Source organism: Rhinolophus sinicus, chromosome 14 (genome assembly GCF_057876585.1).
Source record: "Rhinolophus sinicus isolate RSI-liver-muscle chromosome 14, RSI-T2T, whole genome shotgun sequence".
Lineage (NCBI taxonomy): Eukaryota > Metazoa > Chordata > Mammalia > Chiroptera > Rhinolophidae > Rhinolophus > Rhinolophus sinicus.
The window spans coordinates 60896863-60915577 of NC_142514.1; the positions used below are offsets into that span (position 1 = coordinate 60896863).

The window sequence follows — 18715 nt, forward strand, 5'->3', positions numbered from 1 at the left end:
ATACTTTTTAAAGCAGATATTTGTATATTGGTATCTTTTTTTTCATTTACTCCTATTATAGCTTTGTATGTATTCTACCATGAAATAATATTTAAGAATGCCAACATTTGTTTTTAAGGCCATATACATATATATATATATATATATATATATATATATATATATATATATATAAAACATTGTATTCAGTATGGATTTTCTTCCTGTAAAGCTCTTAATAATACTAAAGTGGACAATATGTGATCTTTTACACTCACTCAAAAGTACTTTTTCCATTGATTCTATTATTTCAGACCGTGAGAGAAATCTCTGATTTACACTTAACAGAGCTTTTCATGCAATAACAAGTACACTTACCTGAGTATCAACAAATGCTTGTTTAACTTGAGTGACTAAGTTAAAGACCGTAGAAGTTAAAAGAACTTTGGAGATAATTTAATTCAACCCCTTCATTTTTCATTTGAGGAATTGATCCATCATGACTTGACGTTTGCTCAGGATAACATTAAGTTAGTAGCGGAATCCAGGTAACAAACACTCAGACTGAGAAAATGTATTAAAAATTCTTAACTTTTTATTATTCTCTGCCTTTGGTTTTTATACAGCTAAATCTACTAATGGCAGCTCAAATTCAAAACCTCTCATCCATAGTTTCCCTGTATAGCCTGGTGTTGGGTATCTATCAACAACGCAACGCAGTCTCTTATGTAATAGAACTGAAGGCAGAATTGATTCCTTTTCTGAAACAGGATTCTCTGGGTGGTCATCTCAGCCACTCTGACTCGTCCTATAATATTGAGTCTTAATTCCTATCTCTGTGTCCCTCCCTAATCATTCTTTTTAATACAGTAAGTCCTCACTTAACCACGTCAATAGGTTCTTGGAAACTGACTCGAGGTGAAACGACATAAAAGAAAACCAATTTTACCATAGGCTAGTTGATATAAACAAGAGTTAAATTCCTATCCCATATTTCTGGTCACAAAAAAAATTACCAAACGTCTAAATAAGGATCCAAAACACTTGTAATACTAAACATTGAAATAAATGTGAGCTGTACATGCATTTAAGAAAAGATGAATGAAAACAAGTAAGACAATTATATTCCAACCTGCTTATTCCAGTTCAGGGTAGTGGGCGACGGGTGCCTGTCCTTACCTCTCAGGGCACCAGGCAGGACCAGCTCCGGACAAGGCACCCTTCCATTTCCATCGCAGGGTGTATTCACCTGTCCTCTGCTCCCCCCCCCCCCGCGCACTCAGACTGGGACAACTTAGACACACCAATTCACCTAAACGTGCATCTTTGGTACGTGAGAGGAAACTGGGGCACCTAGAGAAAACCCACGCAGACGTGGGGAGGACATGCAGATTTCACAGTCACTGGCCTCTGTAGGAAATCGATTCCCCACCCCCATCAACTTTATAACTTTATTCAAGGGTCTGCTATAGATTTTTTTTGAGAGTCCAGCAAAGTAACAACATTTTGTTATGATAGATTTTCTCACTTTAAGATGTCATAAAGTGAGACATTTCTCAGCATTGACTTTCAAACTGAAAACTGTTTGCCTTTGTCTCTGTGCATCACTATTTATTGCTTCAATTGACGTGGCTGATATGGCATGTGACGTGGTGCTGACGAGCAGAGTGTGGGGCCAGAATGGTTGAGTGTGACTCAACCCGTTCAGTCTTAAACAGGAGTGCTCTCCTGTTGGTCATCTTGGGCCACTTAATCGTGCTGGGCCTTGTTTTACTTATCTTTAAAATGAGGATTATGATAGGACTGTTAGGAGGAAAAAAGAAATTAATGTTTGTAAACCCTGAGACCCTTTAAAGAAAAACAATGGATATTTTGGGGGAAGAGGTTCTATAGAGATAGATCTTAAAAGAAATTCTGCTATTGGCTTAAATAGTTATAGGAGTACCTTGCCCTTTCAAGTTACTGAGTGTGGCTTACCTGCTTACTAGCAATCAAAACCATTTAAAATGTTTAACTGGTGTTAATCGTGAGTCCGACTTGAAAAAGAAAATTGTGTTTGAAAGAAAGAAAAAATATCTGTAAGTCATGTTTACAGATGGACAAAGCAGACTAGGGATATTTATTAACAATTCTGTAATTTTCCATTTGTTTAACTGTCTTAGGATACTATGTCATTTTAATGACTAAGCATTTGCAGTTCCCGGTCCTACAATTGTGCTGCATTTTTGGGGGGAGTTTTCTTCTCCTCTGGTAAACTTCCCTAGAGATTCATGGAAGCCATAGTTTTCCAGTGAGTAAATAAATGTCTGATTTTCAAAGCCCATCCCGTAGGCACAGGCAGACTGCATGGTGTTCTTCTTCCCTTCCATAACCTGACAGGATGGAGGTACTCATTAGGTACACAGCATATGTACTTGCTATAGGGCCCGCATTACGCATACATAGAAATTCCTCTAATATAAATCAGAAATCTACTTATTAATTGATTTCACATTGTTATAATACTTTATAAATAAGCAAGCACTTTACCCATCTTACTGAATATTGATGGCACACATTTTTGGAAAAGGTTTCAGCGTACAGGAAAATTTAGCCAACTATGAAATACAAGTTACTATATGTATGTTTTTTAAATTGTATATTTGGGAGATGTTTATGTTGGGGACACAGCCTAGCTCTGTAGGAATAGATGTTGAATAAATCATATGAAAAGAATTGATAGGAAGTCTTATTTTTAATTGTTTGCTTTGTTAACGTATTTCTTGACTTAGTGTCAAAACAGATTTCAGCAGATTCAGTTATCTTTTTAATTAAAATGGGCATCTAAAAATGGTTTGAAAGTTGTAAACATTGAAACTATCCTTTTTACATGGCACTGAATCTGTTAGTTTCATATTGCATCTTCTGAATTTCTTTCATTTAATGGTTCCCTTCTCACAGCAAAGGAGAACATTATTCAATACTTTTCCCGAATAATACTAACACACTAGCAGATGGTCACTTTCCAACTGGTTTGTCTTCAAAAAAGAAATTAAAATATTATAGTACCAGAGAGAGCTGTTGTAATGTGTTCCTTTTAAATTAACAGGTTGTCCTTTTCAACTATTTTGTAATTATAAAACAGCTCAATGTCACATAAAAGGCTAAAAGCTAGAGTAAATGGCATCATGGGAAACTTGAAATAAATACAGGCCTATGTGGTTTATTGTCCTATTCTTGAACTCACTAGGAATTAGTATTACTATTTTCTTAAAAAGATAATGTGGTAGCATTTTGGTTCTATAGGATTCTGGTACAATTTCATATCAAAAGTTAGCAATTTTAAAACTATACACCACACACACACACACACACACACACACACACACACATTCTGAAAGCAGATACTTCACCCAAAACCATTTAATTAAAACAAATATGATAGCCTAACAATGAAATCAAAATATGAAAATGATTTAGCTGCTTCTTTATTCTGCTTATTGCTTACACCTCGACTCCCTCAAGAAATTATCTGTACCTCTGCTTGGCATTGAGACTCTTGAATTATTTCCAATCTAGGACCAGACTAAAAGCATTGTAGGATTAGAAATGCAACATGCAGGTGAAGAGATTTGGAGTGAGTGTGATTACAAAATATCTGGAGAAACTGAACTATTCTCAAAACAGAGTTATTATTGAATAAACTTGGGAAAAATCTAAAAATACTTAGGAGTAAATGTTTGAAGAAACTAGAATCATTACAATTGAAAGTAAATCATTTGTTTCACTCTCTCTGCCACTAATTATGTAACTTTGGTCAGAGACTTAGATCTGGGTTACCATTACCTTATCTAGAACATTACCCATTTGGATTAGACAACTCTTACAGGCCTTTTTAAAAGCCTTATTTATTTTGTTGGTGGCTAACTACTCAAAATGTTTAAAATATGTTTGCCCAAGGTATATCTGTAATGAAGTGCAAGGGATTCCTTATAGTGACTATTCTTTATTACTGTAGTAGAAAATCAGGCGTTCTAGAAAATAAAATATAAAACAATTGAATTTGATTTCCAGTTCTGATCACTACCACTGTGAACAAAAATAAGTCCTGTAAGTATTCTGAGGTTTGGGTCCTAATCCGAGCAATGGAAATAATAATTCTTCAAGTTACCTTACTGTGTCTAAAGAGATACCTCGATGTTTTGCCCTTTTCAAAGAGTGATCATTTGAACATCCTTATGGCTGCCCTTGTTGGAATGCTTTCTAGCATATTACTTGAGCCTCACATGTCATCAGGGGAGTTATTTCTCAAGTAGTTGGATGATCCCTGTCTCCCTAAGAGTAAAAGACACGAAACAACCTTCTCTGATTTGTACAGAGATGGAAGATTAAGTCAGCCTTAAGTCTCTCTTAGAGTGTTTTGTAGAAAACAATTTCAAGATCTCTTAGTCCTACCCTCTCAAATCCAGACTGGAACCAATGCAGTAGCATCTTTCAGTTTTTAATATTGTGGAAGTCTTATCCCAGACTCCAACCCCATTTCTTCCTATATTTGTTTGAAATCCCAGTATACTCAAATTGCATATTATGGGATACTATGGGTTTATATGCCACGTGGGAAACTATATGTTGTGAAACAGTATGGGGATTTGATGGATCTGGGTCTCAAAGTCATGAGTGATATAACTTTTTTTTGGTAAGGCATTAATTCCTGTATACTTTATTTTAATATTAAGCCCATGTTAGTGCTTGAATTTTTCCTGTCAAATCACTTTACTTTTTTTCAAACTGTTACAAATAGTACTGAAAGGAGGGGAGGGGAAGGGAAAGGGGGGCCCACGTTTAAGGTGATTTTTACTGCTGTACTTCATCTCTGTATTGTCTAGCTGCTCGTCCTTCAGGTTAAGCTGAGATCTTCCCTTCATAATATGTTTTTTTCCTTCCCCAACCGCTCTAGTTCTCGATAATCATCCTTTACCTCCAATTTTTACACCACACAATCTGTGCCACATAATTGAATGCTTACATATACACTTCCTTGTATGGGTTGGTTTCTTTGCTCCTCCAACATACTTCAAACTAATCAAGATGAAGACAGCACCTTAATCTTGCCCTAAATCTGCCTCAGACTCTGCTAAAGCACCTAAGTGGTGGTCAGGAATATTTGATTGATTCATTAGTTTGTTCTTTTTTTTTCCCCCACTACCCATTTTAATTCTTTGAGGGTGAAAATTGCATAGAGATCTGTCTCCCCCCAACCACCATTTCAGCTGACCTCCCTGATTTCTGGTGTGCCAACATAGATAGATGTACTATAGTAGCCATTAGGTTGATAAGGAATTTGCACAATTTGTTTTCTGATTTTAGGTACCTGAGAAAAAAAATGTGAAGATAGAGAAATGATGATTTATGATATCTTGTTTTAACTAGAATGAGAAAGTCGATTAAACATCCAAAAATTAGGTTGGTCCTAAATAGGCAGAACTTTTATTTTCCCCCTCATTATCCTTGTGGTTTGCAGAGTTTACTGGTTTTGACTACTGTCTCAGAGACACTGCTTTCTAGCAAACCTGTTGAAGGATTTTGATTATGCAAAATTTACTGCTAATAATTAAAACGTTCTACAGAGTCTATGCTCTTTTGGTATTCATCACAATGAAAGTCAATTTTATCTAAAACATTACAGTAAAACTCTTTTTTGTTAGTAATAAAACCCTGTTTTCTGTAAAGCATGTCCAAAGAACGAGAGCTGTTTATATGGGTAATGACACAGAAAATGGGAAAGCAGTTTGAAAAATTAGGGACATTGTAAACATACAAGTTATCTTTATGGTTAGAAGATAACCCTGAGGGAGAGAGTAAATGCCTTTTGTGTCCATGCCATCTTTTAAACTGAAAAATATGCAGTCTGTTCTACAGTTCTTCAGATGCTCTACTAGCCCTTTCCACTAGTTCTGGTAGATAATTAAGATCTAACACATCCATTGTACGGAATGAATCAACTTCTCTCCATTGCATCTAGAATGGCAGAATTGGCAAAATAGACCCTCAATCATTTTATATAGGGCTTTATTCTTCTGTGGAATCCTAGGTCAGAAAAGCGGGAAAATGAAAAACCAAAAACGTTTTAACCTTCATTTACTTAAAACTTCATTTCTTCACAAATAATGTTTTTGTGAGCTTTCTCCTACTTTATTCTTATTTGACTCAATTGGTTAGTGGTTAAGATGTATTGACTATACAATGTAGTCTACATTTGGTTGGCTCGATTTGTTTTAGAAGTTTTAAATGTTTTAGCCATGTTTTATTGACAGCCTTTGTTTCTACTTAATTATGTCTTTTGTTGACAGCTCAAACTGTCTCTGTTTACTCTTGGAATGCAGCTGGCAACAGCGGTTGGTTTGTGAAACCAAAGCACATAATTAACTTCCCCAGTTAAGGTGTGGTGTGTTATGCAGATTATTTTCAGGATGGTGTATTTTATATGATAGAATTTAAGCTGAGTATGAAAAAGTGTAACATTCTAATACTACTTGAGTATGAAAATACTACAGAAAGTACTTGAATTTTGTTTTTAAGTTATCTTTGGACCAAGAAAATTAGATACCAGTATTCAGTGTAAATGTCCAATTAACATAGTGGGGCCAACTAAGAACATTTGAGATCATGCTGTTTTCACATCTATTAAGCTCTGAATATACTGTTTTGGTGTAGATTTTGGAAGAACTATATAAAGACCCTTCTGCTCCTCCTATTTTCAAGGATACTTTATAATTACTAATTGTGGGGGGAAAAAAACGAACAAAAAAAGCCCCAGATAGTCCCTGACCTTACAATGGTTTGATTTATGATTTTTCAACATTCTGATTGTGTGAAAGCAATTTGCATTCGGTAGAAACTACTTCAAATTTTGAATTGTGATCTTTTCCCTGGGTACTTGTATGTGGTATCTTACTCTCTTGTGACGCTGGGCAGTGAGATGATTTTTGTCCACCTGTAGACTAATGTAAGTGTTCTGAGCACGTTTAAGGTAAGAGAGGCTAAACTATGATGTTTGATAGGTTAGGTGTATGAAATGCATTTTTTGACTTGTGCTATTTTCAGCTTAATGATGGGCTTATTAGAACATAATGTAAAAATGGGGAGAAAATAAACAATAAATTTCATTCTATGAGATTTCTTATGTCCTGGCTATTTACTTAGTCAGTTGCCATGGGTTTCTATTGATATTGCACCAAACTTTGATTCTTCATCCTCTTCTTCCAGGTATCAGCCTTCACCTTTATTATTTTTCCATATCTAATGCAATACCTGAATTCCCATAATTATTACACTTTTCTTTTTTAAAATTAACTTTAGCTAGCATTCTTGCCTACCTGCTTAGGCGAGATACAGGCTCCTTTTTTTTTAAATGCTAACGTGCTTGAGATCAGAACTGTAGTCATGGTAGTGGTGACATACCCAGTTATTAAAAGAAAAAGTCTTTCGATGCTAAGTTTTTACACTTATATACATATTTTAGTTTGATAAGAACATTTTTCTCAGTTTTGAGATGAAACAGTTTTCTTTATTGCTCATCCTATGAGAACAATCCTGTTTTTGTGAATGATTTTTTTTTAAAGAATCTTGCCACTGTTTTCCTCCTGTAATTATATGTTGACAGAATAGTTTCCTAGAAGATACTGTGGAATTTTTTTACTAAAGTTTTACCAAACTTTTTGACTTGTTCTTCCAAATTGTACCATTTTCTGCCTAGTATTTTAATTTTAAATTGAAAATGGGGAAATTGCTAGATGTTGAAAGCTGAAATTTATTGAATGCTTTTGACTAAATATGCATTGAACAGAGCTAAACACTATGTATTCATTATTTCATGTAACGCTCTCAAAAACTCTTACAGTCAGTATCTTCATTGTTAGGTAAGTCCCCATTTCTGAAAAAAACACGTGGTTTTTGTGTGACCCAATATTGAGTGTAGGTAAATAAAACAGAACAGAGTGAATATATTGAATTATGGTAGTAATTGTTAAGATAATTTTGATTTTTAGTATAGACTGATAGAATTAAAAATATATTTGTAATACTGCTTTTATACTCTTTACTAGTTGAATTGAGTAGAGACAACTTCAAAATTGAATGATCTAAAATATAGTTTTCCAGAATAACAGCAAAATTAACTAAAGGAGTACTTTTGAAAACAAGTAGAATTATACTAGAAAACAAATATTTTTAATGGAATCCAGTTAAGAAAATCAAAATAATTAATAGAAAACAATGGAAGCAGTATGTGGAATTAGAGACATAAAATTGCCAATTTGTTTCAGAATTTTATTTTATTATTCTAAAAATGACCAATATAAAAAAAAAATACAAGCAAGGAGGGGGAAGTTGAGTAAGCCATTTTGAGTTAATAATTTATTTGGCCCTGATTTTACTGTTTTACTTCTAATATGTGGTTTATAAATGTTAAATTAATGTTACAATGTAAATATTTGTGTTTATATCTCTTTCAAACTTATTAATTCATCTTTATTTTCAGAGGAAAATTTAAAAAAAAAATTAAGATTTAACGTTAAGATGTTAATGATTACTGGTTCCAATTAGTAAGGACTAAAAACACAGCTGCCAAGGACTATCAAATTGCCTTGGTCCCGATTCTTAATCTAAAGCGGGATAGGGATATATTGCTGCTTACTAGTTAATTACTGTCTCCCGATAGAAAAGGAAAGGCCTTGAATTCAGCATTTGTATGGTCTCAAGGCCCTGTTCAGTCAAGCTCAGTGCATGTTACATGATTGCTGAGAGGAATAGAGAAGCTACTTTCTCAGTCTCTGAATTCGTGATAAGGCGTGATGTCACGAAGGGCAGGATGGGATCACAGCAATTATGGTAGAGTCAAAGTAGTTTCCTTGACAACCAGATTGAGGATTCATTGTGATTTATTATTTACTACTTGAAAACTTCATTCTGTGATGTAATTAAGGATTGGGATTTCCATAAATTCTCTTTTCCAAATTTGAATACCCTGTTACTATTGTGACGATGTATATTGAAAGAGTCCCAAACTGATGTTACTCTAAAACAGGGATGGATTAGGCCTACCCTGTAGACTTGTGAAAATCTAGACAGGTCACTTAAATAACATTTAACTGAAATTAAATGGATCTTATGTTTGGGTGAAGTTGTTAATCAACATACACTAAAAACGTAATAAATAAACCCCCGTTGGGGATCTTCAGAGAATCAGGGCTGCAACAAGTGTTGTAACTCATTTGTTGAAAGTAGTATCAAATAGATTGTTCATGTTGTATTTTGATGTATCATTTTAGATATCAAATACACATTTTTTGGCAATTATCTGCATAATTATATACCTTTTATGTTGCCCAAATTATAGTCTTTTCAATTTGGTAGTAAACAGATTAATTCTTTGCCAGAAAGCAAAAGTTCAGCTCCTTAGAGCTAGTTAACCGATAATTTTGTATTTTCTATGTTTTCTCTTCCCAAATATTTCTCACTTGTTAGCTTTGCATGTGAGACTCTAAGTTGACTCCTTTTTCTACATTATTAATAATCAAATGTGATAAGCTTTTAAACATGATTTTTTTATTTGACCAGAGAAACCTGCCAAATAAAAATAATTTTAAACCTTTATTGAATTCCTATTCAAAATGAATTATTTGCATGTATTCTTTTTAATTAAAATAGCATCTGCTTAGTTCATTTACATTCTGTCAGAATTTCTGCCTGAGGATTCTATATATAATTAATGTAAGAAAAACAAGACAGTAATCCCTTGATAGAAAACTGGTAATGGATTAAAAGACCATAGTTCTCAAATTCCAGGAATGTGACACACTTTATCAAAAAGATGCACTTAATGTTGAAGTCTAGAGATATTGAAAAGTGCCCCCTAGTGTAATTAGCCAAAGGTGGACATGCTGGGTATATATTGTTGCATGTTTAATAGGGATTATTATAAGTAAATTTATAACTGATGCTAAATATGATTTGAGGAGAATCATTACTTTGTCCAGAGTAAAGCTTTGGGTATTCATTAGAAGTTTCAGATTTCTTACTGAACCAATTGGTGGAATATTCAAAATGCATGTTGAGGCTGCAGAACACTTGTCCAGGTAGAATGACCAATGTCTTAGAATGTGATGTCCAACGTCAGCTAGTTCAAGAACTTGAGAAATTCCCATACCATCCTGAGTTCTCATTTCTTTATTTTAGGATTTGGACTAGATTAGTGCTTTTCAAACTGTAGATTTACCAGTTCGTGAAGACAGTATTTAGTGAGTATGAACAGCACTTAAACGAAAGAGAATGGCAAATAGAGTACGTTAGCTAGAATAAGACTTTTTTCATGAAAGTTGTATGTGAACATCATATTTTGTTTTGATATAGAGTATTATACCTATGGGATACCCTGGAAAGATAAGTATGATTTGATTCGTGTGGGGAACAGAATTGAGAGAGAGGAGTCTGGATACTTTGGGTGTGGCTAGAAATTCAAGAGACCTTGCATGCCATATTTAGGCATTTCGAGAATCGTGAAGACCAGGGAGAACTCTGAAATGCATTAAGCCTGCGAGAATGAGATCTGCTTTAAGAAAGATAAAGGTAGCAGAATGGTCATTCAACCCAAGTAGAGAAGGACTCAAGATATGGGGACGATGAGTTATGAGAGCATTTTAGAAGGGCCATTCATGAAATAATGAGAGAATAGCGCCTGTTAACAGTGAGTCAGAAACTCCTTTTTTGATAAACAGTAAAATAAATTAGTTAGACATTCTTTATAGAGCAAACTAATTGAGTTTCATTGAGTTTCTCAGCATATAGGGTTTCATTTTAGTTCTTTTGGAAATACTGGAGCAGCTTTCGATATGGTTGCAAAATACCCAAATAAATATATGTGAAATGTTGTTTGTTGAGTGACTGAATTGAGGTTAGCCTTGATGATTAACAAAAATTGTAGTGAGAAAAAGTATTTTCACAGAATACTTTCAGCAATAGGTTAAAAAATGACTTTGATGTTGTCTTTGTCATTTTTCTCTGCCCAAATATTTCTCAGATACTAACTTTGCCAATGAAACTCTCAGTTTCTTACCTGTTTCAGTTTGTGTATTCTTGATATTGGAGATTTTAAAATGTCTTTCCTAAGGACCCTTCCTTGATATCTTCCCTGTCAAGGATCTTTTTGTGAAGTTATTCACCTTTCTCTCACTGTATGATGTGCTCTGCTTCAGACTTTTAAGACTGAGCTGCTGAAAAGTAGAAACTGAAAAATTCATTTCAACATACTGTGTCTTGCTTAGCCCATGGTGACCACTCAGTACATGTTGCAATGATGAATAAATGAGCCAAAAAACTGGAAATATGCAATAACAGTAGGGGAATTAGGAGGAAATAGAGTTTGAAAGATTAAAAGGGGAATTATCTCCAGGAATTAAAATTTGATCTAAGAACATTTGGACATATGATAGGTTACTATTGGCATTTTAACATATTTATTAAGTACCTACCTTTTAGGTACTGTGATTATGGCTGTGAACACAATAGAAACTGTGTACCCTCATGCAGACTTGCTTTTCCATCTTCAGTCAGAAAGCATGAGTTCATGTCATGGCATGATGGACGCTAGGACATTATCATGAAACATTTCCTGATTGTATACCTGAGAAAATAATGGAGTTGCTTATTAAAGATAATTATATAATTTTCCTTACTGAAGTTATTGACATTAGATTTTTGACACCACAGTATCTTCCATTTTTGCGGCCCATTTAACATATAGAACCCATTGAGTGAAAAAGTGAATGGTAAGAATAATTAGAAATAGTGGGTACAACTGATTATTTCCATTAAGGAATTGTTAGTGAAATAGGAGATTGAGATATAGGGGCCTTACCAAGATGACAACCCCTACATGAAAATGCATGGAGTGTTTTCCAGCTCCAGAAAGCACATTCCAACGTGTTTCTCTTAAAACTCTATGTGGCTTAGGAAAACTTTATCTGTGACCCCCCCTCTGTAGAATTATCTCTTTCTTTCTGGCATCCACAGAGGGCATACTCATATAGACTTCCAATACTTATTGCAAAATAATGTGTAGGCAAACATATTTCCTCAGAATGAAATGGAATTTTAGTAAGATGATTAATTTATTCAACAAATTAACTAGACACTGTGAAGCAAAGGTGACCAAGGCGACAAGATACAGAACTTTTTAGTCTGTTTCCATTGAAACCTGCAGAAGTTTTATAGTCTTTGATCATTTGGTTTGTGTAATTAAAAAATGCCAACAACTGAATGCTGAGAAAAAAATTGTAATATTGCATGTAATGAAGTTTTTCATCATTAAAATGTCTGTTACTAAATTTTGAGTGACTTTGAAATGTTGCGTATCAGAAATCCAAATAAAATTTCCACTTGCACGATACACAGAAGGGTTACTGTGTGAGTGAATTATAAAAATAAGTTTAATGTAACCTATGGAAAATCTATGGAAACATGATCCATGTGTCCCTTTAAAATGTGCATTTGATGGATTTCATTTAAGTGCCTAGGAAAGGTTTTGTGGGATTACAATGATACTCACGGTAAAATGGGCTCAGAGACTGCTGAAGCCAAGTGGCCAGGAATCTCAGAAAGTAACTACGGATAGGACTTGACAAGATACCATGGTATAGTGCGGGGAGCATTAAAGCCAGTCCTTTAAAAAATATTTTTTAATTTTGTCTTTTATTAGTTTTATTAGGTGTACAAAACAATGTAAAAGACATTTATACCCCTCACAAAGTGATAACCCCCCTCCCCCAATCTACTACCCCTCTGACATCTCACATAGCTGTTACAGTTCCACTGACTCTATTCCTTATGCTGTGCTCCACATCCTGTGACCATATATATATGTATATGGTCATATATATTATAGTTGACATTTATTATTATATATTAATAATATACATACATTCATTGTATATCATTATTCAGCTTCAGGTGTACATTGCAGAAGTCGGGCAGCTACACTGTCCATGAAGTGGTCTCCCCAATAAGACAAGTGCCTATCGGATACCCTACAAAATCTTTGCAACATTATTGATTGCATTCCCCAAACTGTCTTTCGTATCCCCGTGGCAATCTTGTGGTTACTGATTGTGCTTTCTAATCCCCTCACCTTCTCCTTCACCCCCAACCCCCCTCCCATAAAGCAACCCTCAGTGTTTCCTCTATATCTCTGAGGTTGTTTCTGTTTATTTTGTTCATTTGTTCTATTCTTTAGATTCCATATATAATTGAGATCATATGGTATTCGTCTTTTGATTCCTTTTGTAATAATGTGATGTTAGATAAATACCCCATAGCCCCCATTTTCTGTGACATTAACATCACATATGTATTAAGTGATTACTAAAACCAGCCACTGTGCTAGATGCTTGGGACAAAAACTGACGTAAGCATTCGTTCTTGCCTTCAAGGAATTTTTAGACATAGACGGAGAAACACATAAATAGGTCAGTTTGAAGCCATGTGGTAAGTGCAGCGATCGCCTGTGGTGTCTTGTCATAATTAGGATGCAGTTTAGGAAGTGAGGTAGGATAGCCTGAGGTATGTGGTCTGAGAAGATACCTCAGAGGAGGTTTGTCCTGTTTCTAATCTAAAAAAGGGAGGAGTAAGAAGCCTCCAAACAGCCAGGATATTTTGTGGGTTCAGCCAGGATCACTGTGATCATTAAGTGAAATAATGTACACTGTGTGTAGAATAGTCTAAGTTCTTGCAAATCATGGTCCTTTTTCCTGAGCTGTCTACCAGTACTGTATGTGTGTGTGTGTGTGTGTGTGTGTGTTCAACCTCACACACACAATTGGCAAATGAATTTTGCGTCTTCAAAATATAGGAAAGAGAGATGGGAACAACAGGGACTAGCTTATTTCTAATGAGCTATAATTGGTTTTATAATCTGCAAATTATCTACATGTAAGTTATTCTATTATAGCTGGTTTATAATTTATCAATTAGGCTGTTTTCTTAGTTCAATGGAGATGAAATCCAGAACTCAAGACTGGGTGTCAAATGTACCACTTTTGAAGAAAAGTGTGCTGGCAAAATTGAGCACTTAAAGTCGCCAAACATTGTTTTGAAGAGTTTAATGTATGTAACCGTTGCAAAAGCCGAGACATAGGAGCTATTATTATCCCAATTTTACAGATTGGGAAACAGAAGTTTAGAATTTTAACCTTTGAACAACTTCACTTGGCAGTAAACAGAGGAGCCTGGGTTCAAATCTAGATGGTCTGTGATGGACAGTGTACATTTGCAAAATAGCATATGGTTAGAAGTTCATAGAAATAGCCTTCTTCTTCCAGAAGATCAAGACTTTCAAGATATATGTGCAGCCAACTAGGTTTTAAGGCACTCAGGAAGCAAGCAAGCAAATTAGCCCACCTGTGGGATATGACTGGATAATGTGGTTGACAAACTTGCAGAATACTGTTGCCGGGCAGAAACTGGAAGTCGGAATTCTGCATCACCAGGGAAGATAGAGCGAGCATCTCACTAAAAGGCAGGAGTGGGTCTTTGTGTCCTCATTCTTGGGGCATCCTGAGAAGTATGGATGTGCTGGTTCTACTCTGCCTTTTCACTAAGACTCAGTGTACAAGAGTGGGGTGTGTGTGGCACTGCGATAACAGCGACCCCTCCTTCAATGCTCTTCTCCTTTGGCAATAAATGCATTTTCTTTGAAAAACCTAACATTTGTTATTGTGGCGTTGGGAGTCTTATGCACATAATTTGTATACGGGCAAAAGTTATCATCTCTCTGAATCAAGTCTGCCTTTTGTTCATTTCATGATACTTTTGTACTGTATCTTCTGCTAGGAAAGGCTTTAAAGAAGGGAGTTCAAGAGCCCTAAATGAGAGGGGGTCCCAGAACTGAGCATAACGGAGGGAGAATTGTATGAAGAAAGTTACAAAGGCAGGGATGCATATACTAGATTTTAGAATATGAATAAATTAATACTCAATTCCATAGTGTAAACAGATTAACTGTATATTTTAGTAAAATATATGGGATAAATACATGGAATTTTCTACACAGCACTTCGGTGTCACAGGTACCATTTGCTTCTTTATACAAATAATACAAATACTTAATTCCATAAAAATAGATAATGGGTCCACCTTTCAGCATGTAAGGGTTAACTCAAACATCAGCAAAGCGGCAGCCATGGGATGTACTGGGAAGAAGCCTGCACTGAGTTGGGGGAAATTTGGAACACTTGACAGAAAGAAGGTAATTGTGAGTTGGGAGAGATGGGGATTCGGATAAACCTGTGGATACAGACCGCTGCTTGAGCAAACTACTTCCTTATTGGTTTATCCAAGGAATATGTATCTCAGATGCAGAAAGGGAATTGTGGTGTAGGGAATAGAGATATATACAGTCTTTGGAAAAACTGCCAGGGTCTTCACATCAGGGTGCACAGTCCAGTTGCCCAGAACTGAAAAGGTGAAGGAAACACTTCAGTTCTCAGTGTGAAAGATGGTATATTTTCAGATTGTTCCCATGAAGATTTCTGGTATAGTCCTGGGCTGAGTGCCTTTTTCTTTACCTGCTCACTTTAACCCAAGTTCTGCTTCTTGGTGGCCAGGGATGGTGGCCAGTTTTCATCAGCTCCTGATTAATGAGCCCAGTGGTTTCTATGAGCTGGTCACTGCTCTGCCAAGAGGGTTTCACTTCCTGAGTCCCTTCTTCCCTCCCTCCCTGCGTCCCCCTCCCTCCCTGCGGAAAAAGATTTATAATTATTTTCCCAAAAAGCAGTAGATTTATAATTCTCATAATTATCTGGGAACATTCCCAAATCACTAAATATTATTTATTATAATATTATTTATAATAGTAATATATATTTATATTATAATATTGTTTATTAGGGTTGTATCATATTCTGTATTACTGATGTACTTTTAAACCTTTTTCCTATTTTGGTCCTTTACTTTGTCTAATTTTTCTTTTCATGAATACCTTTTAATCTATATTTTTGTCAAATTTTTTGATTCTTTAAAAAATATATTCTTGTAAAAGGAATTTGGTAAGGAAGATTTGGTAAGGAATTTTTCAGGAAGATTGTACCAGTCTGTAGTCTCAGAAATACATGAGGTTGTCTCTTTTACAGTACACAAACAAATCTTTGGTAATTTGATAGAAAAAATCACCATGTTTAATTTTTGGTTTCTTTTTGTCCATGCCTGTTAAATGGAACATTGTATATATTTATTTGCTACTTATGTTTATTTCATTTGTCTGTTCTTTTTCTTTACCTACTTTGAAATTGATATCATGATTTGTAACCAATTCTTATATAAAGTCTTTAACCTTTGTATTATTTGTTTAGACAATTCATCTTGAGAGACGTAATTTTCTAAGACATGTCTGTTGTCGTTATAAATCAGATGTACCTAAACTTACTCTCATTTTCTGATAAGAGCTAGCTTGTTTTTGAGACTTATTAAGCCTTTCTTGTTTTGTTTTGTTTTTTGCCTTGACTGGTAAGCAGGCTTTTTTATCTGGTAACATTCAGCTTTGTAAGAGTGAAATTAAAAGTATTTGAGGTTGTAAAGGGAAATAAGCATTTAAAGTACCAGGGAAGGGGCATTAGAGTAATTAGTATACCAGGGCATATGAACACTGGCTCAGTCAGGGTTCCTAAGAGCTTCTTTCTTGCAACTCCTTATACAGCTGACGCTGAACATTGCAGGGGTTGTGGTGCAGACGCCACACAGTTGAAAATCTGTGTATAACTTTTGACTCCCCCAAAATTGAACTACTTAGTAACCTACTGTTGACTGGAAACTTTACCAATAATAAATAATCAATTAACACATATTTTGCATGTTATATGTATTATATACTGTATTCTTACAATTAAGTAAGCTGGAGAAAAGAAAATGTTTTTAAGAAAATCGTAAGAGAAAATATATTTACAGCATTTATTGAAAAAAATCTGTGTAGAAGTGGACCACGGTAGTTCAAACCTGTGTGTTGTTAGAATGTTTGAAACCAGAAGTGGGAACTGCTCTGTTGCCTTGGCACAATTGGTATCTGTGGGAAAGATGACAATGGGTTGTATATATGTATATATAGGGGCTAAGCTTATACAGTTGAATCTGCTGCTATGCTGTTTCTTCATTCCCTTGATGTTCAGCTTGGCAGTTAAAATACAAGAAAGGATATACTTTTAACTGTGCAGGAAAGTAGCAGTAGTATTTATTTTTTAAAGCAACATTTTGTAACTTTACAATACCCGTTTAAAAGATCTCTGTCCCCTCCCTCCTTCTCTCCTTGAATATTCTGGTGACACAGATTTGAAAATAGATTGTGTTCTTTAGAATCTCATCTTTGCATTAAAAATTGAACAAACCTGAACCTCACAACACAAATAACACCAAAACCACCCATGAAATCAAAGTCATTATATTGTCACTTAAGAAATTATTTGATAACCTTTATACCTTTTTGGAAAGTGGCTTCTGTTTTAACTCATACTATCACAGGTAGTAGAGTACTTTTATACATCATCTCTGCTTTAGGGAGGACTTTTATCACTGAGTGAACTTTCTGTAGTTTGTGGAAGTGGTGGAGTTAGTTGCCTACAACTTGAGAATTGTTAGTTTCTAAGGCTTATTCTAGAAGAGTGTAAAGGAAGAATTAGAATGTGCTAAGGACACAAACACAAATGGTTGAATGAATGAGCAATAAAAATAAAAGTCGAGGTGGGGTTGCCAAAGATATGTTTGTAAGAGGTAACGTTAGAAATTCTGTTTTCTATTTGGTGGTGTTATTGATTATTTGGAGTTTGCATTTTCAAGTGAAATTGACAAAATGGGCTCACTACTGCGTTTGGGTCTCATTCATTTTGTCATTTTACAGTATTGGTCTGGGAGCATTGAGAAAAGTAGTAGCACAGCAGTACAGTGTTCACTGGAGTATTTTTTTAGATGTCATATTACTCACTTGGTTAGTTATTCCCTTAAGCTCTGTATATGTTTTAGAAATGTATCCTACAACTGCTTATAAAAACCTTCCATTGTAAAAGAGGAGTAGTCTTAACGTGTTAGTAGTGACAGTCTAGATTTTGGGTTTTAAAAATTTCATGTATGTAGCATAGTTTAGAATATGATTGTAAGTAATGTTTAGAGGAAAAAGGGGGGGGAATAAAAAAAATCAACTTGAGTCTCATGAGTTTTTTTTGAGGTAGAAAAGTACTTCAGTAAGCATTTTTTTTTCTTCCCTTCCCAGAGCCCTGCCGGAAAATGCCTTCTTACCCTTAGCAGAAAAGCCTTTCTATCATCTTCCATAAGTATTCGTGTGTTCAGTTAAAAAAAAAAAGCCCTAACTTCAAGAAGTCTTTTGAGGTTTTAGGGGAAGAGTGCCCTTTATAACATATAGGGAAAAAAAAGACAGGATATTTCTCCCTTTAGTGGGAGAAAGGTTAAGTGGCTGACATTTTTAAAGTGATCTAAGTGTTAGTGTTGGGTAAGTTTGTGAAAAGTCAAGATATAAGAGTCAAGACTGGTTTCAGGCTGTTTTACTCTTTTCCTATGTGAAGTGAGAAATAAATACCTCACCTGGATGTATATGGAGATATAAAGCCTTTCCCTTCTAGGACATTTGAGTCAGCAGTGGTTGAATGTGATTATATTTGGATTCCTGTTTGGGGCTGAGAGAAATGAGTGGGTGGTTTCAGTGCAG

General features: G+C 35.0%; 1 protein-coding gene across 28 annotated transcripts in view; it reads left to right on the plus strand.

The window, feature by feature from the left end:
* ADGRL2 (adhesion G protein-coupled receptor L2) overlaps window positions 1-18715 on the plus strand; it is a 599014-nt gene that overhangs the window by 487907 nt on the left and 92392 nt on the right. The window lies entirely within an intron of this gene.